Here is a 23,263-nt window from a genome sequence, read left to right on the forward strand (position 1 = left end):
AGTTCCATCTGCTGATTAAAGACAGAATACATAGCATATATTAATCATAAAGCAGTTGTAAAAAGCAGTAACTGTGAACTGCAAATCACCACTACTGGAGTGCAAGGTATCACTTAGCATTATGAATTATGTTAGTCCTGTTAGGTCTTGAAAAGCCTATCAATCTCTCCTGTCTTTTTCGTTTTATATAATATTCATAATAAAAATATATTATTTATTAAGTATAATATACATATGTCTTTGTTATGTGCTATAGTCATGTTGTAAATTTTCTACTTTAAAGTGTTACCTAAACAATTTTTAAAGAGCATTTAAATGCAGTGTTTTACTCCATTCTTACCAGGAAAACAGAAGAACTCAATTATACTATAATTAAATACGATGAATGGACAAAACCAGCCATTCCATGTATTTTTTATGCTAGCCAAATGGTAGGTAGGTAGCATACAGCGAACATCACACTTGCAGTTAGCTTTATCTAACTTTGATCAGGAGTTTAAAGCCTCATGTGTATACTCATGCATTTCAATACTGATCTGCAATGCTCTCTGGACTTGTCTTGCCCTGACAAGTATTCATTGCTAATCAAACCCACCTTTGACATGGGATCAAGATGAGATAAAGCTTAGACTAAGGCCATCACCTGCTTTCACTTACCAGCAATGTTCCCTCTATTTTTTTTTATCCACGTGGGAATACATTTTATTATGTGCACTGAGACATGTGTGAATGTGCACCACCAGTAGAAATACATGCCAGCAGCTGCGGGAGTTCTGTCAATCAGCTGGGTGGCATTTGAATTTCAATGCCTTTCTGCATCAGATTGAGATGCTAGGCTGTGATTGGTGGAAAACTCAGACGAAATGTCAATACCCTGTGCTACTGGTTTGGACTCAGAAAGGACTGTGTCCCTTTGATCGTGAATCTTTTGAGTATCTTTAAGAAGTTGTTCAATGTTATCCCTCTCAACATCTAATGTTGCATTGCGTGCTTCAAATACAAGCTCAGTTTCATGGATCATTTTTAGCAGCAATTTGTTCTGACCATCTCGTCAACATGCTGTGAAGGGAAACAGGCAGATGCTGCTTAAGAATTTCCCACTTTCTTGGACTGCTACTGGAGAGGTTGTACAATTGCTGGATTGTTCCAAAATATGTGATTGCTTCCTTGCACGATTCAGCGTAATCAACACCAACAAGATTTAGTGTGTGTTTGCCACAACTGAAGAAAATACAGTTTGGATTTTGCTCAAGAAGGACCGGTTGTACTCCGTTGTACTTTCCAGCCATATTGGATCCATTCTCATAATCTTGGCCAATGACAATGCACAACACAACTGAACATTGTCCCAGTCTAGTGAGACAAAGATAAATTGTGATAATCCCCTTCTCAAACACCATGATCAATGAATCATATATTCCACCCTGTGCATGGGGGTGGGCTCATCATGCACTCTATTCTATTGATCTTAGAAACATAGAACTCCGGAATTGGAAGGGACCTTGACAGATCATCGAGTCCAGTCCCCTGCCCTCACAGCACAACCAAGCATCATCTAGACCATCCCTGATAGATGTCTATCTAAAATGCTTTTAAATATCTCCACTGATGGAGATTCCACAATCTCCCTAGGCAATTTATTCCAGTGTTTAACCATCCTGACAATTAGGAAGTTTTTCCTAATGTCCAACCTAAACCTCCCTTGCTGCAGTTTAAGCCCATTGCTTCTTGTCCTAGCCTCAGAGACCAAAGAGAATAATTTTACTCCCTCCTCCTTGTAACACCCTTTTAGGTACTTGAAAACCGCTATTATGTCCCCTTTCAGTCTTCTCTTTTCTAAACTAAACAAGCCCAATTCTTTCAGTCTTCCCTCATATCTCATGTTCTCAGGCCTTTAATCATTCTTGTTGCTCTTCTCTGGACCCTCTCCAATTTCTCCACATCTTTCTTGAAATGTGATGCCCAGAACTGGACACAATACTCCAACTGTGGCCTAATCAGCAAAGAGTAGAGCGGAAGAATGTGTCTGTGTCTTGTTCACAACACCCCTGTTAATGCATCCCAGAATTATGTTTGCTTTTTTGCAACAGCATCACACTGTTGACTCATATTTAGCTTGTGGTCCACTATGACCCCTAGATCCCTTTCTGCAGTACTCCTTCCCAAACAGTCACTTCCCATTCTATATGTGTGAGACTGATTGTTCCTTCCTAAGTGGAGTACTTTGCATTTGTCCTTATTAAACTTCATTCTATTTACCTCAGACCATTTCTCTAGTATGTCCAGATCATTTTGAATTATGACCCTATCCTCCAAAGCACTTGCAACCCCTCCCAGCTTGGTATCATCTGCAAACTTAATAAGCATACTTTCTATGCCAATATCTAAACAGTTGATGAAGATTGAATATCTAAACAGTTGATTGAACAAAACTGGCCCCAAAACAGAACAAAAGAGAACCGGCCCCTGTGGAACCCCACTTGTTGTGCCCTTCAGCATGATTGTGAACCGTTAATAACTATCTTCTGAGAACAGTTATCCAGCCAGCTATGCACCTACCTTATAGTAGCCCAGGCTAAGTTATATTTGCCTAGTTTATTGATAAAAAGCTCATGCAAGATCCTATCAAATTCCTTACTAAAGTCTAGGTATACCATGTCCACCGCTTCTCCCTTATCCACATGACTTGTTATCCTATCAAGGAAAGCTATCAGATTGGTTTGACATAATTTGTTCTTTACAAATCCATGCTGGCAGTTACCTGTTACCTTATTTACATCCAGATATTTGCAGATGAATTCCTTAATTACTTGCTTCATTACCTTTCCAGGCACAGAAGTTCAACTGATTAGTCTGTGGTTTCCTGGGTTGTTCTTAGTTCCCTTTTTTTTATAGATGGGCACTATATTTGCCCTTTCCCAGTCTTCTGGACTCTCTCCTGTCTTCCATGATTTTTCAAAGATGATAGCTAAAGGCTCAGATACCTCCTCTATCAGCTCCTTGAGTATTCTAGGATGCATTTCATCAGGCCCTGAGGACTTGCAGACATCTAACTGTTCTAAGTAATTTGTAACTTGTTCTTTTTTTAGTTTATAGTCTAAACCTACCCTCTTCCCACTAGCATTCACTATGTTAGGCATTCCTTAACCATGAGACTTCTTAGTGAAGACGGAAGCAAAGAAGTCATTAAGCACCTCTGTCATTTCCAAGTTTCCTGCTATTGTTTCTCCCTCCTCACTGAGCAGTGGGCCTACCCTATCCTTGGTCTTCCTCTTGCTTCTAATATATTTATAGAATGTTGTCTTGTTACCCTTTATGGCTATAGCTAGTTTGAGCTCATTTTGTGCCTTTGCCTTTCTAATCTTGCCCCTGTATGCCTGTATTGTTTACTTATATCCATCCTTTGTAATTTGTCCTAGTTTCCACTTTTTATATGATTCCTTTTTTATTTTGAGATCATGCAAGATCTCCTGGTTAAGCCAAGGCGGTTTTTTGCCATACTTTCTATCTTTCCTATACAGAGGAGTAGCTTGCTTTTGGGCCCTTAATAATGTCCCTTTGAAAAACTGCCAACTCTCTTCAGTTGTTTTTCCTCTTAGTCTTGCTTCCCATGGGACTTTACCTACCAGCTATCTGAGTTTAGCAAAATCTGCCTTCCTGAAATCCATTGTCTGTATTTTGCTGTTCTCCCTTCTAACATGCCTTAGGATTACGAACTCTATGATTTCATGATCACTTTCACCCAAGCTGCCTTCCACTTTCAAATTCTCAACCAGTTCCTCCCTATTTGTAAAAATCAAATCTAGAACAGCTTCCCCCCTACTAGCTTTTTCAACCTTCTGAAATAAATAATTGACTTCAATGCAGTCCAAGAACTTATTGGATAGTCTGTGCCCTTCTGTGTTAGTTTCCCAACATATGTCTGGATAGTTGAAATCCCCCATCACCACCATGTCCTGCACTTTGGATGATTTTGTTAGATGTTTAGAAAAAGCCTCATCCACCTCTTCTACTGGGATGAGATTTTGACCTGCCTCCTTTCCCCACAATGTGTCACCTTCTGCAGCAGGCAAAGTGTCCCAGGAAAAAGTCGAGGCTGGAAGGAGTAGCAGAGCCCCATTCTGATTCCTGAATTTGATGAAGGACCCCAGCTTCCTGACATCAGGCATAGGTAGGCTGGCTTCAACAGGCTTTAGGGGCTGCAGCTGCTGGGGCTGTAGGCTGGACATGTTCCCCTTGGGAAGGCAGAGTCAGAGTAGGGAGTGAGCTAGATTTGAGTCAAGTTCATCTTCTCCTAGTTCAGTGGAGATCCTGGAACCATAAAAGGACCATGTTCCAACCTTGGCCCCGACCAGTTCATGCCTGGCCTTGGGTCCCTTCTTTCTGGAGCAGCTGGGGGTGCAAGTCATCATGGAGGGCCCAGACCACATCCCTTTGCTCCAGGCTCCCTTGGGGACAGAAGGAGCTGAGAATCTAGTGCTAACTTGTCTCCCCCAGTGTCTCCAGCAGACGAACTGGTGGAGAAAGACTCCTGGCCCAGGGGAGACTGGAAGCTGATAATAGAATGCGGTGGGAGCCCCCTCTCCTTTCCTTCCATTAGAACTCAGCACAGTTCTCCAAACTAGAGAACTTGGCAGCTTAGCTGAAACTGTCCATCAGTGACTCAGCTCAGGACGTCGGCTGGCTGACCAGGAAGGGGATTTACCAGCTCTCCAAACTGCTGCTCTGCCAGAGGTAAGGAAACCCAGCTGGGAAATGGCACCCAATAGAACAGTGACACGGACAGAAGCCAGGCAACAGGACCCTCAAGAAATGACCCAGCTCTCATCTGAGACTGTACTCCATTGGGTAACGAGAGCCCTGTTGAAACTTGCCAAATCCTCTGAGATTGGCCCCAGCTGGAGGATGAGTCTGTCTTTCTCCTTCTCCTCCCACTCCATTTAGGATCAACCCCTCTCTGCAGGCACTAAGGATACTCCACCCACCATAGGGAGCCCTGCTATTCTGTGGGGACAGAGATGCAACCCAATGGGAATGGAAGAACACAGCCATCAAAACCAGGCAGAGAAATCTGATAAGAAGCTGCTAAGGAACAGCTGTCATAGGAAGACGGAGGGAATGGAGGCAGGAGTAACTCCTACAATGGGTGTGGAGGTCTGGCACTGGAGGTCACCGGAGAGGAAGACGAGTCCATCCTAGGGTGCCAGTTGCCACTAATTTTCCCTGATTCCTGGGGTATCCAACTCTGGCACATCCTTGTTCTCTTGAGATAGGATGATATCACAGACATGGTGACTTGCCAGCTCCACTCCATCTGATCCTGCCACCAGGTGCCTGAGGATCTGCAGGGACTGCACCATATAGGGTGACTCTGATGGGCTGTAGAAACCCATACTGGGCCAGGAGGATTAGAAAGCAGGCCTGGACACTGGGATCCCAACCTATCACCCCTGCAGTACCTGATCAAGCTGGAGAAAGGGAGCCTGTCATGGTGTATACATGTGCGCACACTAGCTCAGAAACCAAAGGGTTAATCCAGGCACTGCCAGCCACTGCTGATTGGCAGGCTAACAGCAGCTGGGAGGATCAAAGGGCTGTTAAAGTGGAGTAAGCAGCAGGAGAAAGGGACTCAGGTCAGCCATCCAAGGACAGCCATCCAAGGACAGCCCAACAGAACAAATCCCCTAATGGACCTGAGCACAGACTGGCCCAGATTCCTGGGCACGAGAAGTGGAGTCCCTCCAAGCTGAGTGAGCTGGAGCCGCATCCTCCCCACGTTTGACCTGGGGTTGCACCTTTGCACTGATGCACCACCTCTCAAAGCCAGACAGCTCTGAAAGGGGAGAGACCGCACAGAATGAGAGACTGACCTGGGGAGATGCTGAAGAAGAGTGCAGCAAGAGTCCTGGCTGTAAGTGAGAATCTGCTAATAGCTGCTGCCCCAGACCTGAGAGCAGGGCCAGCCTTTGCCTAAAACTACAGACCCCTTTGTTAAGTTTCGAGGCAGGAGCAACAAGGGTGATGTCGTGGTGGCTGTCTGCTATAGACAACCAGATCAGGTGGAGGAGGTAGACTAGGCTTTCTTCAGACAACTAAGAGAAGCTTCCAGATCACAGGCCCTGGTTCTCATAGGCAACTTCAATCACCCTGTCTTCTGTTGGGAGACCAATACAACAGTACACAGACAATCCAGGAAGTTTTTGGAAAATATTGGGGGCAACTTCCTGGTGCAAGTGTTGAAGGAACCAACCTGCTGCTCACAAACAGGGAGGAATTGGTAAGGGAAGTAGCTGTGGGGGGCGACATGGGCAGCAGTGATCATGAGGTGGCCGAGTTCAGGATTTTAAAGAAGCCTTATTGAAGGTGCAGGAACAAACCATCCCAAAGTGCATAGGAAAGGCAAATATGATAGGCAATCAGCTTGGCTTAACAGTGAAATCTTTGCCAAACTTAAACACAAAAAGGAAGCTTACAAGAAGTGGAAACTTGCACAGATGACTAGGGAGGCGTGTAAATATATTGCTTGAGGATGTAGGGGTGTAATCAGGAAGGCCAAAGTGCAATTGAAATTGTACCTAGCAAGGGTATGAAAGGTAACAAAAAAGATCCCTATGGGAATGTTAGCAATAAGAGGGTGGTCAGGGACACCAGCAGGAGGGTTTGAATATGGGACTGTCCCTTTAAAAACGGGACCTCCCATGTTGCTGTGTATGGAAGTCTCTGATGGTAGCGTAAGTCAATGGAAATTACCACAGATTCACACTGGAGAAAAGAGATCAGAATCTGGACCAAAAGCCACTGTGTGATCCTTTTGAAATGGCAGATTTGAAAACACACTACGGCTTTGTATGAGAGCTCTCCCAGCACACTATGTAAACCACCTCTGTGAGGAGAGTTGCTAATAGTGACTGTAGTCTGGTTCACACTGGCCCTTTACAGTGCTGTACCTTGATGTACCAGGGGCGGGGGCTTCACACTCCTGAGTCAGAAAGTTACAGTGAGTCAGAAAGTTACAGTGCTGTGAAGCGCCAGTATAGGCTGGCCTAAAGCTTATCTTCCCAAAGGGCATGAAGAGTCTTAAATAGCAGCCAAATGTCTGCTAATTGTTAATTGGCTAATGCCAATTGAGATGCATTCATGAGAGTTAACTTGATAACAGTTGCCTTATCAGTCTGGACTGAGATAGCTAGCCCTGGCTAATGTCCTTCAGCAGTGCTCCAGGAAATGCTGTGTTTGGTCAAGGAAGCAATATCCCATTTTTACTTTGTTGAACAAGATTTACTCCAAGTATAAATATGAATCATTTCAGCAGAAGGCAGCTCCCTCCATCTTTGGTATTAAGTAATTGTTTTGTCCATGTGGCATGCGGGGCTCTGGCTGCACTGTAAGAAATTTGAGGGCAAGAAAATAAATCCACATAGACATCTTCTGTCTTGTATTCTCATAAACTAAGAAGGGCCCACCAAGCTCCACAGCTTTAATAAGGCAGCAGCATCATATCCCATTATTATGAGGCTGCAGCAAGCTTGAGTCAGTAACCAAACTGAGTGAAGAAATTTCAGTGGAATAGTTTCAGTCAGGAAATGCTGCTTTGCCAGAATCGAAACGTATCACAGGAGCATGTTGATAAGAGTTTTCTTTGAAAACTTTTCTAACTAATTCAGATTGAAAGGGAGTATTTTATTTCAACTTTCTTATTAGGTTTTACATTTTTACCTTTTTCAACCATTGCGGTTGATTTTCACAGTATATGTTATTAATCTGCTGCATGTGTATATAATTCATATTTTATGTTTTAATGTTTGGGTACTTTTCCAATGAAAATTTTTGATAAGGTCATTTCAAAGTGTTTCTGAAATTTGTTTCACGGTAAATTTCAACTTTCCATCCCAATTTAGAATGAAAGGAAATTTGGAAATTTCAGGATTTCCCATAGGAAGGGAATTGTGTTTTCTGACTAGCTGCAATAATACAGATCTGAGGAGCTGCTCCTTAGGGCAAGTCTATGCTACAAAGTCGATCTAAGTTACAGTCACTGCAGTAATTAAATAGCTTTTATATGTCCACACCATGCTCTTTGTGTTGAAGATGCGCACTCACCAGGAGCGCTTGCACCGAACAATCAATGTGAAAGATTGTGGGATAGCTTTACTTTTCCATGATGTTGACTCTCAGAATGGCAAATTACACGGCTCTCTTGTCCAATCACAACTTTGACAATTATACGAAATTGGTGACACTTTTGGAAAACCTTCCTGAGGACAAACGTCAACTACTGAAGTCCGTAGTACAAGAGGGTTATACGTTGTCTAGGGTGGCATTACAGATCGCCTTAGACATAGCAGATATGGCGGCACGAACCACAGCGACATTAGTGGTGATATGTGGATCATCATGGCTCCAGATGGCTGCCGTCCCCAAGGAATTGCAATCTAAGGTACAGAACTTGCCTTTCGACAGAGTCTGTTTGCGGAAAAGACAGACCAAGTACTGCACTCAGGCAAGGACTCAAGGACAACCCTCAAAACCCTGGGGGTGTACACACCACGGTATCGCCACAAGCCACACGACCTTCTCTTATGCCACATCAACACGCAAGACCAAGGCAACAGAAACGACACCCTCAGCCCAACGGAGCGCCCAATTCCCAAAATAACAGATGGCCAGTTTGATGGCATGGTTGAGGGACTACAGACCATCCCCCTTAAATACCAACCAGAGTTGTGGAAGCTATTTCGCCACAGATCATGACCATACCAACAAAGGTGGTTCACCATCACCACCGACCGGTGGGTCCGGGAGCTAGTGTGATCCGGCTACACGATTCCTTTCCTTTCTTTCCCCCCAACCAGCTCTCCGTCTCCATCCCTCTTCAGGGACCTATCTCACGAGGCCCTCCTAATGCAGGAGGCCCTGCGCCTAATACATATTGGCGTAGTGGAGAGAGTTCCACACCAGTTTCAGGGCAAGGGGTTCTATTCTCGCTACTTTCTGACCGAGAAAAAATCCAGGGGTTGGAGACAGATTCTGGATCTGCGAAGACTCTATTGCTATCTTCGCAAACACAGATTCAAGATGGTGACTTTAGCTTTCATTATTCTGGCACTCAGCAGCGGAGACTGGTTTACATCCCTCAACTTACAAGACGTGTACTTTCACGTGACAATACACCCAGCACACAGACATTTTCTAAGATTTCTCATAGGTACGGAACACTTTCAATACAGAGTCCTCCCATTTGATCTCTCATCACCACCCAGAGTCTTCTCAAAGACACTCTCAGTGGTAGCAGGGCACCTATGCAGGCACAGCATCATGATATTTCCGTACCTAGATTATTGCCTGATCAAGGTGCATTCCTTTGAAAATGCCATGCGCGCTACAGACACTACGAGAACCCTATTCGAAATGCTCGGGCTAGTGATCAACTTCCCAAAGTCATCCCTCATGCCCCAAAAGTCCCTCAAGTTCACTGGGGCACGGTTAGATTCTACAACAGCCAAGGCTTACCTTCCACCAGCCAGATTTCATACAATACAAAATCTCGTTCAAACTCTTTGCATCAGCCCAAGAGTCCCCATACTGATCTGCTTGCAGCTCATGGGACACATGGCAGCCACGATTTATGTAGTCCAACACGCAAGATTCCACCTCAGGTGCCTTCAACATTGGTTAGCTTTCATCTCTCACCCAGGCAATCCCGACATATACAGAACAGTGTCAGTGCCTGCAATAGTAAAGGGCTCCCTCGCGTGGTGGGCCTCTCCCAAAATGCTCAATGGCGTTCCATTTCACCATCCACAATCTATGATACAGGTTACCACAGACGCATCCCTTTTGGGGTGGGGAGCCCACGGTGCGGGATCCCACATTCAGGGAATGTGGACCCCACAAGAATCTCTCCAGCATATCAATTTACTAGAGCTGAGAGCAGTATTCAACACTTGCAAGCGGTTCCTCTCCATTATTCGTGGTCACACCATCCAAGTCCTTACCGACAACATAACCACAGTTTATTACATCAACCATCAAGGCAGAGCCCAGTCCAGAACACTATGCACAGAGGCTATGAGATTATGGAACTGGTCCATTCATCACGAGATCACCATACTAGCTACATACCTTTCCGGCAAGGACAACATCATTGCTGACATGCTCAGCAGACATTTTTTTCCCCAACACGAATGGGAACTCAATCAGGACATAATAAGGCATATCTTCCAATGGTGGGGGTACCCCACTATAGACTTATTCACAACACACCACAATGTGAAGTCCCCCAAATACTGCTTCAGAGTGGGCATTGGACCGACGTCCCTTGGGGATGCATTCCTATTGGATTGGAGCGGCAACCTACTTTATGCCTTCCTTCCCATTCCTCTTCATAGAGAAGATTTCAACAGACAGGGCCACAGTCATACTAATAGATCCTTTTTGGCCCAGACAGATGTGGCTCCCAATTCTTTTTCAAATGTCTTTGCACCCTCCATACCACCTACCAGAACAACCCCACCTTCTGACACAGCGAGAGTAATCCACGGTGCACCCAAAAATCAACTGACTACATCTTATGGCATGGCTCGTAGCTGGTTCCAACATGTAGAACTTCTCTGTTCCCAGGAAGTACAACATGTGCTAAGACACAATTCTACACAAACGACTTACCTGCAAAAATGGCGTCGTTTCCACACCTGGTGTGCTGCTAATGACCTTGACTCATTCTCCATTCCTATCCATCGCATCCTCGAGTACATCTTGCACCTTCAACAGTTGGGCTTGGCGTTACCATCCATAAAGTTAATCTTGCAGCGATTTCTGCCTTTAGACAATTGGTAGAGGGTTACTCAATTTTCGCCTATCCCATGACCAAACGTTTTCTAAAAGATCTACACAACCTGTACCCACCAAGGAGAAACCCCCACTTTTGTGGGATCTGGAACTAGTTTTGGACACACTTACGTATCCCCCATTTGAACCTTTAGCTACCTGTGACATGCCAACACTCACCATAAAACTTATCTTTTTACTAGCAATTACATTTGCACGTTGGGTAGATGAGCTGGTGGCGCTCTCGGCCACACCACCATACACCTGTTCACCAGTAATGGGGTCATACTACTCCCGCACCCGAGCTTCTTGCCGAAAGTCAATTTGGAGTTCCATATTAATGAAACCATAGTACTGACAACATTTTATCCCAAGCCACAGTCCTCTAACCACGAAGCACATCTATATACGTTAGATGTCCATAGAGCTCTAGCCTTCTACATCGAGAGAACACGTCCCTGTTGGCAGTCTCAATGATTGCTAATCTCTATGGCAGAACGTTTTAAGGGCCAACAGTTGTCAGCTCAGTGCATCTCCAACCTGGTCTTGAACTTCATTTCTCGCTGCTACTCATTGCGCAACAAGTCCCCTCCAAGCATGATGAGAGATCACTCAACCAGGGCAATGGCGATATCTATAGTATTCCTCAAAGGAGTCCCATTGCAAGACATCCATCGAATGGCAACGTGGTCCTCGGACTTTACATTTGCTAAGCATTATGCCATCGAAGCCCTCGTACATGACTCGGCAGTTGCCTCAGCAGTACTCTCTATGGTGAATAGATTATAATGGAGATTCCCACCTCCATAACACAGGCTACAGCTCTGCAGTCACCTGTAGTGGAGCACCCATGGGGACACTCCCCATAGAAGAAGAGGAAGTTACTCACCTTGTGCAGTAACAACGGTTCTTTGAGGTGGGTGTCCCCGTGGGCAGGGACGGATGAGAGTGCCGCGGGGCCCCGGGCAGCGAAATTTCACGCCCCCCCCTTCACACGGCGCATGCGTAGGGCCTCAGGAAGCGTGGGACCCGGGGCAGCCACCCTGCTCGCCCTGCCCTAAATCCGCTGCTGCCCTTGAGTGCTCCACAACCCACCCTCCTCCCCGCTTAGGTCTCCTTCCTTTTGTGTTTTTCAGATATGAACCGCTTAGGAGGAACTGGCGGGAGCTGGACTGCGTGCACGCTCACAAATGGCGCAAAAGGCATGTGACGCCTTCCGCGTATGCGCGATTCAGCTGGACTATGGCTGATGAGTCTCCGACTTGCGGTGCCAAGACAAGCCCTGACACCTGTAGTGGAGCACCCACGGGAACACCCACCTCAAAGTACTGTCGTTACTGCACAAGGTGAGTAACTTCCTCGTATGTTTACAGACACTCTGCCGGCACGTCCCCAAACAATGGTAGCTAAGTTGACAGAAGCATTCTTCCATCAACCTTGCTGCATTTATTCTAGGGCAGTGTTTCCCAAATGGTGTTCCGTGGAACCCCAGGATTCTGCAAAGTGAAAATAAAGCTTCCGTGAGAAAATTCCATTACAATAACATTTTATTATTTAAAACATAATAATAATTAATATTACGTGATTTTTTTTGTTTTTAAATATGTTTAGTTAAACTAAATGTTGATCTCATTACCTTGTTTAGCATTTGTTTATTATTATCATTACTTATTTGTGGTCTACTTTTTCAGGTCCATATATTAGACTGTTATTAGGGGTTCCACAAAATTCTTTCAAGTTTAAAAGGGTTCCATGGCCAAATAAAATTGGGAAGCACTGCTCAAGGGACAGTTTGCTATGTTGATGGGAAGCCCTCTTCTGCCGCCATAGCTGTGTCTACACTGCGAGTTATATTGGCATAGCTACATATTTACATAGCTTCACAGTGCTGATCTAAACTAGTTCAAAGGCTCAGGATCATCATAGTGCAGCATGCTCTGTCTCCACTCTCTGGACTGCTTCTGCAGAGAGAAGAAGGGAGTGGAGGAATATGGGTCATTTCTCATCTGATACAGAAATCACCAGCTATCCCTTTAGGGCAGGTTTAAACAGAACAGGACTGGAACATTTAGACAAAACCGTTTTTACATTGGAAAGGTTTCTGGTGTCCCGGATGGAATTTCTGGTTAAATGCAGAAAGAGAAAGCAAGAGACCCAAGGAAACACTACAGGTCAGGGCCCTCACTGGGATGTGGGAGAGCCAAGGTCATGTTCCTGCTCCAAATCAGGCTAAACAGGGCCTTGTCCTGTAATTCCTTCACATCCCAGCTGAGTGCCCTAACCACCACACCATAAAGTCAGAAATGGAGCCAGTGTTTTCTGTCCGGCCCTAGATTTACCCACCACACCACTGAGGTGGCATTTGGGAGGGAGAGAAGGAACAGTCTGTGCAGAGCCAGATATCTGCTGCATAGGTGGTGGGTGTACTGGGGGTGGGGTGGAGAAAATGGATGTGCGGTTGATGTTCTCTTTGATCCCCAGGTGCCCTTGTTATGTGGAAGCTGCACAGATTGGCCTGTATACTATATAGGATGGTACAGTGGAACCATCCTCCATCTCATATATGCACTATGAAGCTTGATTTCATTTCACTCTGAGGCAGGGGAGGAAGATTGTGTTCCCTCTGATGTAATGGTGTATTTCTCTGGAGAAAATGGTCTTTTAAATTGTCTTTTAAGATTTTTACAGGTTTAGAACATGTTTTTTTGTTCCCTTCTTGGCTGCTTGCTCCTATCCATCTGCCAGCTGCATAATCTAGCATCTCTTATCTCCAGCACATTTTGCTTCAACTCCTGCTTATTTTCATTTTATGGTCAGGCTAATCTTGCTTTTCTTCTAACTGCTTCTCTCTCTCCCGCCTTCCCCCCCCCCCCCCATCCCCTATCTTCTGGAATTGTAACCCCTTTTCCTTTGTTTGGTGCAACTCAGAATTCTTTCACTTCACTTGTCCTCTGTGACATGTCTCCAAACTCTTGCTCTGGCTGCACAGTGCCATTTGTCAGGTACTAAGGTCTCTCATCATCTTCTGTCCTACTTTACCCAGACACAGGGGCTTCCTGCTGTCTTCATCCTCACACTAGTGCCTGGATCCATGTGGTGCAGCTGAGTTTGGGTTGGTGCATGACCCATTGTGGGGGAGGTGGCTGTATACCTTTGAGCTCTAGCAGAATCTACAGCTGTCCCATGTAAGAGAGCGTTGGGGTTGCAACTGTGCCAACAATCCCATTATTAATAGTGGACAAGGCCCCAAACAAAACCCTGGAGTAGAACATCTCCACAGTCTGGAGAAGTTTGGAGCCGGATCCCAGCTTGCAACTTGGATCCGTCTGTTCTTAATGACTTCATTCGGTGTTTCGATGGGATCACAAGGATTATCACCTCTTGAATGTATGTGTCACAGAAGCAGGGGGAGCACCTGATTGCAGTCAAGGCCCCGCTGTACCTCACATTTCACAGGATTCTCTCAGCGCTGAGGACAGTGTCGCCACCTGCAGAAAAGCATCCGTTCTGGAAGCCTCCTGATCAGCTGCATGACAAGAAAGGGTTTCTTCTGTAAATGGTGGCTCTGCAGAGCAGGCAAATGCAGCCTGTCATAGTAGGGAAAAACAGATTGAAAGAACTCCAGGATTGAACATAAATACCCAAGAGGCCTTGTCTGCGCTAGGATTTTCCACACCCCTCTGTCCCACTGGGACTGAGTCCATCAGGAGAAGCTGCAGCAGAGTAGATAAGGCTCAGACAAGAGCAAACATTTTTCCACCATGCCACTGAATCCAGTCCAGAGCCTGTCTGAACCTTGTGTAGGTGACAGCTAAAGGACCAGGGATCAGTGCCTCTCCCAGAGTTGTCTCATGGAATGTCTCAGGACCTAGGCCAAAGCCCACTGAAGTCAGTGGGAGGCGGACCCTTAAATTACACCTTGTGATTTCTGGATGGGCCATTTCCTGGTCTCACTTTGCAGCCCTGTTTGTCACATCTCTGTGCAAGGAGGGATTTATCATATCTTCCATGCAGAACCTGCCGCAAATAGTCTGCTTGCTGACCTTGGATGCTCCTTGTACAGAGCTTTCCATTAAGAAGAGATCCATATCTCTCCAGCAAAGAGACTGCCACTCCGTCTGTTCCCAGAACTGCCGCAAGATGCCTTGCACCCATCACAGATACTACCTTTCCCATTTGCTGGGTTGATAAAATGTGTCAAGCTGGACCATTCAGTCAATGTATTTATGATCCCCAGAAGAGCCCCCCCCCCCTCCTGTTTGCCTTACTCATGTGCATAACTCCGTTTGCCTGAGTTAGCTGGCCAGGATTTGGACCTTAGATGGCAGAAATCGATAGAACACAGCCAAGCACTAGTATCCTTGTAGTTTTTTTAATTGGAGCATCTATCCGGCTACATACTGCACAGGGGGGGCATTATTACTCTCTTGTTGTTTGTATTGCATTAGCACCCAAAAGACCTCATCAGGCTCAGTGACCAGCACCATACCCACGTATAATAGGAAGGCGTGGCTGAGACACACTGCCAACGTGCTTACAGTATCAGCCTCTGACCAGAGACGACAGCTGGAGAAAAGCAAACAATGCAGGTGAAGGACATGGTCACACTGAGAGTGATTATGAGCAATACAACAGGCAGCAGACATAAAACTCCAGCTGCTTGTCCTTGTGCAGTGTTTTGTAGGTATTAAAGGGATCCTCTCTAACTTTGGGGAACACTAATGCATGGGGCCATCCCAAGAGGGGTGGGAGGCCTGGGGCAACACTTTCCCCTCCCCCCCCAGTGCTCTAGGTGTGGGGCCCAGGACAAGCCCTTGCTGCAGACCCCACCCCTCCCCCAACCAGCTCCACTCCTTCCCCAAGCCCCACCCCCACTCCAACCCTACCCTGCCTCCTTACCCCCTCCCCTGAGCAACATGGCCCAGGGGATTATGGTGGCATGGTGTGGTGGCAGCGGGAGTTGCCAAGCAACCTTCTCTGACCTATAGCGCCACTCTCTCCTGGCCTGCTGCGCCTTGCTTCTCCATGGCAGTGGGAAGTGGAGCACCCCGGGGTGGCTGAGAAGCCAAGTGCAGCAGGCCAGAAGGGCAGTGGGGTGGAGCAGAGTAGGCCACTCCCACAGCCCACCTGGTGAGTGGGGGGATGACTCCTGCTGCCGCTGCACCAACACCCTGTAATTCCCCAGGTCCCTTCCATCCTTAGGATGGTTGGGGTGGCCGCCATGGGGCTTAAAAGTGCGGGGCCTGGAGCAGCCTCCCTGATTCATCCTATGGATGAGACTGCTCTGCTAGTGCACGTAGAGCCATGCCAAGCTCCACCCTTTGAGTTCCCAATGCAAAACTAGCTCCACTCGCAGGTTGTTCCACCTCCAGCATTTTGCCAGAAGTTCTGGACTGGAACTTGAAACCAACCCCCACAACCAAAGCACAATGGCTGAGTTTGACCAGGTCAGAACAGCTGAACGTGCACTGAAAGTGGATTTTCAGAACAGCTGCTTGGCAATCCCTGGCATGCTTGCACATCTCCATAACTGTGATGGGGGCTGGGAGTCCTTCTCAGTGAAGCCTGACTTTTTACCAATACTCCATGTCTAAGGATAGACATGGAGTAGAAAGAAATAACAAAATGGTTTTTAAGTACATTAGAAGCAGGAAGCCTGCTAAAAAACCTGTGGGTCCCCTAGATGATCGAGCTATAAAAGGAGCAATCAAGGACGATAAAGCCATTGCGGAGAAACTAAATGATTTCTTTGCTTCAGTCTTCACGGCTGAGGATGTTGGGGAGATTCCCGAATCTGCACCGTCTTTTCTGGGTGATGAATATGAGGAACTGTCCCGGATTGAAGTGTCATTAGAGGAGGTTTTGGAACAAATAGAAAAACTTAATGTTAACAAATCTCCGGGACCGGATGGCATTCATCCAAGGGTTCTAAAAGAACTCAAATGGGAAATTGTTGAGCTATTATCTGTGGTTTGTAACCTATCCTTTAAATCGATTTCCGTACCTAATGGCTGGAAGGTAGCCAACGTGACACCAATATTTAAAAAGGGCTCTAGAAGCAATCCTGGCAATTACAGACTGGTAAGTCTAACGTCAGTACTGGGCAAATTAGTCGAAACAATAGTAAAGAATAAAATTGTGAAGCATGTAGAAGAACATAATTTGTTGGACAAAAGTCAACATGGTTTCTGTAAAGGGAAATCCTGTCTTACTAATCTATTAGGGTATGTCTACACTACCACCCTAATTTGAACTAGGGCGGTAATGTAGTCAACCGGAATTTCAAATGAAGCCCGGGATTTGAATTTCCCGGGCTTCATTTGCATGTTGCCGGGCGCTGCCATTTTTAAATGTCCGCTAGTTCGGACTCCGTGCCCCGCGGCTACACGCGGCATGAACTAGGTAGTTCGGACTAGGCTTCCTATTTGGAACTACAGTTACTCCTCGTTCCATGAGGACTAACGGTAGTTCGGAATAGGAAGCCTAGTCCGAACTACCTAGTTCGTGCCGCGTGTAGCCGCGGGGCACGGAGTCCGAACTAGCGGACATTTAAAAATGGCGGCGCCCGGCAACATGCAAATGAAGCCCGGGAAATTCAAATCCCGGGCTTCATTTGCAACTCCGGTTGCCTACATTACCACCCTAGTTCGAACTAGGGTGGTAGTGTAGACATACCCTCAGAGTTCTTTGAAGGGGTTAACAAATATGCAGACAAGGGGGATCCAGTAGATATAGTATACTTGGATTTTCAGAAAGCCTTTGACAAGGTCCCTCACCAAAGGCTCTTGTGTAAATTACATGGCCATGGGATAAGAGGGAAGGTCCTTTCTTGGATTGAGAACTGGTTAAAAGACAGGAAACAAAGGTTAGGAATAAATGGTACATTTTCAGATTGGAGAGGGGTAACTAGTGGTGTCCCCCAAGGGTCAGTCCTCGGACCAATCCTTTTCAATTTATTCATAAATGATCTGGAGAAAGGGGTAAGCAGCGAGGTAGTAAAGTTTGCAGATGATACAAAACTGTTTAGGATAGTCAAGACAGAAGCAGATTGTGAGGGACTCCAAGAAGATCTCACCAAACTGAGTGATTGGACAACAAAATGGCAAATGAAATTTAATTTGGATAAGTGTAAAGTAATGCACATCAGGAAAAATAACCCCAACTATACGTACAGTATGATGGGGGCTAATTTGGCTACGACAAATCAGGAAAGAGATCTTGGAGTGATCGTGGACAGTTCTCTGAAAACTTCCACGCAGTGTGCAGCGGCGGTCAAAAAGGCAAATAGGATGCTAGGAATTATTAGGAAAGGGATAGAAAATAAGACCCAGAATATCTTACTGCCCCTGTATAAAACTATGGTACGCCCACATCTTGAATACTGTGTACAGATGTGGTCTCCTCACCTCAAAAAAGATGTTTTGGCCTTGGAAAGGGTTCAGAAAAGGGCAACTAAAATGATTAGGGGTTTGGAACGGGTCCCATATGAGGAGAGGTTAAAGCGACTGGGACTTTTCAGTTTAGAAAAGAGGAGGCTGAGGGGGGATATGATAGAGGTATATAAAATCATGAGTGGCGTGGAGAGGGCCAATAAAGAAAAGTTATTTATTAGTTCCCTAAATAGAAGAACTAGAGGACACCAAATGAAATTAATGGGTAGCAAGTTTAAAACTAATAAAAGAAAGTTCTTCACACAGCGTGTAGTCAACCTGTAGAACTCCTTGCCAGAGGAGGCTGTGAAGGCTAGGACTATAATAGAGTTTAAAGAGAAGCTAGATAATTTCATGGAGGTTAGGTCCATAAAAGGCTATTAGCCAAGGGATAAAATGGTGTCCTTGGCCTCTGTTTGTCAGAGGCTGGAGAGAGATGGCAGGAGACAAATCGCTTGATCATTGTCTTCAGTCCACCCTCTCTGCGGCACCTGGTGCTGGCCACTGTCGGCAGACAGGATACTGGGCTAGAAGGACCTTTGGTCTGACCCAGTACGGCCATTCTTATGTTCTTATGTAGGATGTCCAGATTAGGGCACCCAGACACTGATCCTGACCTCACCCCTATTTTACATGGTGCAATTCCACAGATTTCAGATCAGAATTGAGACCAGAGGATGCATCTGCCATTAGAATGCATGACAGAAGCAAGAGACTTTCAAGGTTGTGACTCAGAACATTGGTCCAGGAGCAGGAATGGGGAAACTCGCATAATCTCTGGAACAGGACCTCTCCAGAGCTGCCAGTCCAGTATCCTGCACGCTAATTCTATTGTGTTGGTTTCATAGAGCTACAATGGTAAAAATACCAAAATGTTGAACTCACGTAGCCAAATTCTGAAGTCCTTCCTCAAATAAAATTCTCTTGACTTCAGTGAGAGGTTTTTTTTGAGCCAAATCTAAGCAAAACCTTTGATATCTGATCCAGGATGACTCAGAGTATATTCCGGGGAGCATTTAGGTACTTTTCCTTGCACTGGTTACCCACCCCCTCCCTAATTCTCAGCTTGCACTGCCAAGCTTGCTGCATTTAGCCTATCTCTCCTCTCTGCTTTTATCTGCCAATGTGTTTAAAATAAGTTTAAGTGTCTGAGTGCTGAAAAAAATGCAGGCAGCTTAAGAGAAAAGCCAGCCGTGTGCTTTTAAAAATAGACTTTCCAGTGCCGCTGAAAGTGCCAAGTAATGGGCGCTCAGCAGAGGGATGGAGCAGATGTAAAAGACACTGTTTAGACAGAAGGTAAATAAGTGGTAGGAGGAGCTGCCATCCATTTTTCCCCCGTAGGCATTGCTTAGATATTGCAAAGTTTCCGTGGGTAAACCCATTATAAAAATGGACGGGGCTCTTAGTGTTCCGTGAGTGACACTCAGACCCCAGCTCTAGCAAATGCTCCCATGAAGCATCCCCAGGAGCAAAGCAAGTGCATGCTAATGAAATGCACACAGAGGAATTAAGTGTTCAAAACCAGCAGTCACGCTAGCCCCCGGTACTTGCACTTTCTCAAAAGGCTGCCCTTTACAGTGAGCAATGTATGCCGTCGCATTCACCTGAGCTGTGTGATGCAGGAGCAGTAGCATAGAAATCTGAGCGCTCTGGTAAACATATCGCTGAAACACCCCTTCTTGCCAGGGCACAAAATCGGCAACCTTCCGACACTAACAATTACGGCCCATTGGCAATTTAGTTTTGAAATCTACGGTCCAGTGTTTAATTTTGCAGAGGCAGAATTTCTGAATGGCCTTAGGTTGATGTAACAGAATAAGTACCTAGAGAGTTTCCTTGGAATTGTATTGTGTTTTCTGTTAGCTAAACACACTGCAGAGGACGAGAGGAAATTGAGCCCTGAGCAGAGTTGTAAATAGGACTGGGGGAAGGTAGAAGGAACCTTTCCTGTTCCACCTATTGGGCACTTGTCCTGGAGAGGGACCAGTTATATAGTCCCATGGTGAACATGCACTCATATCCTCTGGATTGGTATTGGGTATGTGGGGGGGAGGAGGGCGCTGTAACACTCACTCACCAGTGGGGTACAGTATCACAGCTGCTCCAGGATGGTGTTGCATGCTCCAGGATGGTGTTGCTGGTAGCTCCAGCTTTTCCCAGAGGTGGAGCTGTGGTGAGGAGGTAAGAGGGCTTGAACTTTGGACATCTCATCCAACGATTCTCCTGCAGAGCCAAGCCATCTTTACCATACACAGAATATACAGCTGCGTAGGACACTCAAAAATTTGGGGCACCACTGGATGTCAATGTTGACCCATTACCTCTTCCTATCCCTATTTTGTGGCTCTGCTTTCTCCAGAGAGGATCTAGTTAACCAACATGCCAGACCTATTAGCAGAACATTAAACCTGAACACAAAAGAATGGCCATCCTGGGTGAGACCAAAGGCTCATCTAGCCCAGTATCCTGTCTTCTGACAGTGGCCAATGCCAGGTACCCCAAAGGGAATGAACAGGACAGGTCATCATCAAGTGATCCCTCCCCTGTCACCGATTCCCAGCTTCTGACAAACAGAGGCCAGAGACACCAACCCCATCCACTGGCTAATAAGCATTGAGGAACCTGTTCTCCATAAATATATCTAGTTCTTTTTTGAACCTTGTTACAGTCCTGGCCTTCACAACATCCTCTGGCAAGGAGTTCCACAGGTTGACTATGTATTGCATGAAGAAATACTTTTGTTTGGTTTAAATTGCTGCCTACTGATTTCATTTGGTGACCCCCTAGTTCTTATATTATGGGAACAAGCAAATAACAGTTCCTTATTCATTTTCTCCACACCAGTCATAATTTTATAGACCTCTATCATATCCCCCCCTTAGTCTCCTCTTTTCTAAGCTGAAAAGTCCCATAAAAAGAGCCATTGAAGTGGCAACCAAGCCATTTAATAGGCATTTGCCAGCACCAGGTATATACTGTCCATTTCTGATGTGCTAGTTGACAAGATCTGAGTTTAAAATTTGCTTTAAAAATATTTCATTAGTGTGTGACTGAAGATTATAAAATCACATCTCTAAAAAATTGCCCTCCCCCCTCCCGGCTGCTGTCAGGCCTAGGGGCACCAGTTTAATGGCATTGCACAGGGCCCCATAAATCCTAAGGATAGCCCCACCAAAGAGGCTATGTTTGCATCAGAAATGTGTTGTTCAAAGACACTGAAAAGTCTCGATTTCCTGGCCAAGCTGAGCTCCTTCCTCTTTCTTGTAACTATAGGATTCTGAAGACCATGGTCTACTTTCTGCCCCAGACAATCTTGGTGACGTAGCTGTTCTTCAAAGGGGTGCTAGTCCACCTGTCTGTTCAGTAGAGACCAGGGAATGTCGCTTTCTCTAGCAGCTGTTCTTTGAAACAGTCCTCACCTAGTTAGAGATGATGACCCATAAGAGCTTCGCTAGAGAAGCCAGAATAAATAAGTACACCACATTCAGGTTTTGGTTGGCTTCGGATTGATGTCCATATTGAATAGGACAGTGCTAGGATCTGAGAACCCAGCAGTATTTTCCTTTCTCCATCTTTCATTTTTACGTGTCAAGAAGTAAATATAGCCTAACCCGATTGTTGTGGCTCGTTGAAAAGCATGCCTGAACAAAGGCACAACATTGTCTAATCTTTTTCAGGCACCCGCAACCTCGTTTAAGAGTAGGCAACTTTTCCCAACTCCATAAAGTTCACCCCACTTGCCGCAGATCTTACTTTGACCCACTGTGTTTATGGACATGTAAAACTGCTGTTAAGCCAAGAAATGAGAGAAAAGTGACCCGTGTTCCTAATATAGCAAGTGTTCTTAGCCCAGGATCCAACCTGGCAGCATCACAATGGTCTATTTAACAAAGTGCGGTCCTCTTTGATCCCGCTACTCAGGAAAGTACTTAAGCACATGCTTAATTTTAAGCATGTGCTTAAAGCTCAGTGAAGTCAGTGGGTCTTAAGCCTGAACTTCCATGCTTTCTGCAAAAGGGACTTTTGTCTTCATAGCTCATCGTAGTCTTGTTATTAGCAGGGCATTCCATTCCCTGCCCTGGCTTTTCTTTTGCACTTCCTTAGCTTTCCCTGGCTTTTTCCATCTTCTCCCCTCATCCAGGGGTACTGATTTGTCTTCTCTATGGGTTTCTCAGCATCTCTGAAATGCAGTTTCAAATGAAATGGTTGTCCCTCTCTGCAGAACTTTCTCCTTGTTGATTAAGGACAGATGGTCAATGAGTTTGACTGTAATGGCATATCTGGGCACTGTGTGTTCTGAAAAGGGAAGTTTATGTCTCTCTAAGTTCATGTCTATAAAAACATTCTTGCCCACTGGGATCAAATATAGCAAGGTCTCCTAAAGCACATTTATGGGCATCCTGTAATATACAGAATAATGTTTTTTTATCTCCAGTGTTTGTTTTTCAGTATCCCGCTTTGGCAATTTTTCCAGATTCTATTGTCTCCAAATTATTCCTATAAAATTTGCCATGGAATATTTCTGGTGCCAAATGCCATGAAGAAACATGGGGTAGTATCAGTGTTAAGGGCATGAGTGTCATGTTGTTCTAGTTAAACTCAGCAGAGGGCATTACTATTATTACACGGGATCATCCAAACACTTTTCCTGTATATATAGAAGCAAAAATGTATGTTGATGTAATCTGACTTCAGACATTCAATAAAAGTACAGTCTGAGACCTCTTCAAGGTTTGTTAGACATTTCCCTTTCAAGCCAAAAGCTGAAACCAAGGGATTTTTATAGTGTTAGGGCTCAGCCCAACAGCCTTTAGCTCTTGTAGGGACTCTGGGGGTATGTCTACACTACCCCGCTGGTTCGAACCCCGTGCAGCGCGGCTACACGGGGCTCGAACTAGGTAGTTCGGACTAGGATTCCTATTCCGAACTACCTAGTTCGAGCCCCGTGTAGCCGCGCTGCACGGGGTTCGAACCAGCGGGGTTTTAAAAATGGTGGCTCCCCGCTT

At 45.6% G+C, this 23,263-nt stretch overlaps 1 protein-coding gene across 2 annotated transcripts in view; it reads right to left on the bottom strand.

The window, feature by feature from the left end:
• RBM38 (RNA binding motif protein 38) overlaps nucleotides 1-23,263 on the bottom strand; it is a 165,091-nt gene that overhangs the window by 59,039 nt on the left and 82,789 nt on the right. The window contains exon 4 of one of the 2 annotated variants that reach the window (XR_012896506.1): nucleotides 10,666-10,819. The gene's annotated coding sequence lies outside the window, so the exon portion shown is untranslated. Of the gene's footprint in view, nucleotides 1-10,665; nucleotides 10,820-23,263 lie in introns of those variants that run through there. The other variant, XM_075901146.1, reaches the window with a different exon arrangement.

The sequence above is a fragment of the Pelodiscus sinensis genome, chromosome 18 (genome assembly GCF_049634645.1).
Source record: "Pelodiscus sinensis isolate JC-2024 chromosome 18, ASM4963464v1, whole genome shotgun sequence".
NCBI lineage: Eukaryota > Metazoa > Chordata > Testudines > Trionychidae > Pelodiscus > Pelodiscus sinensis.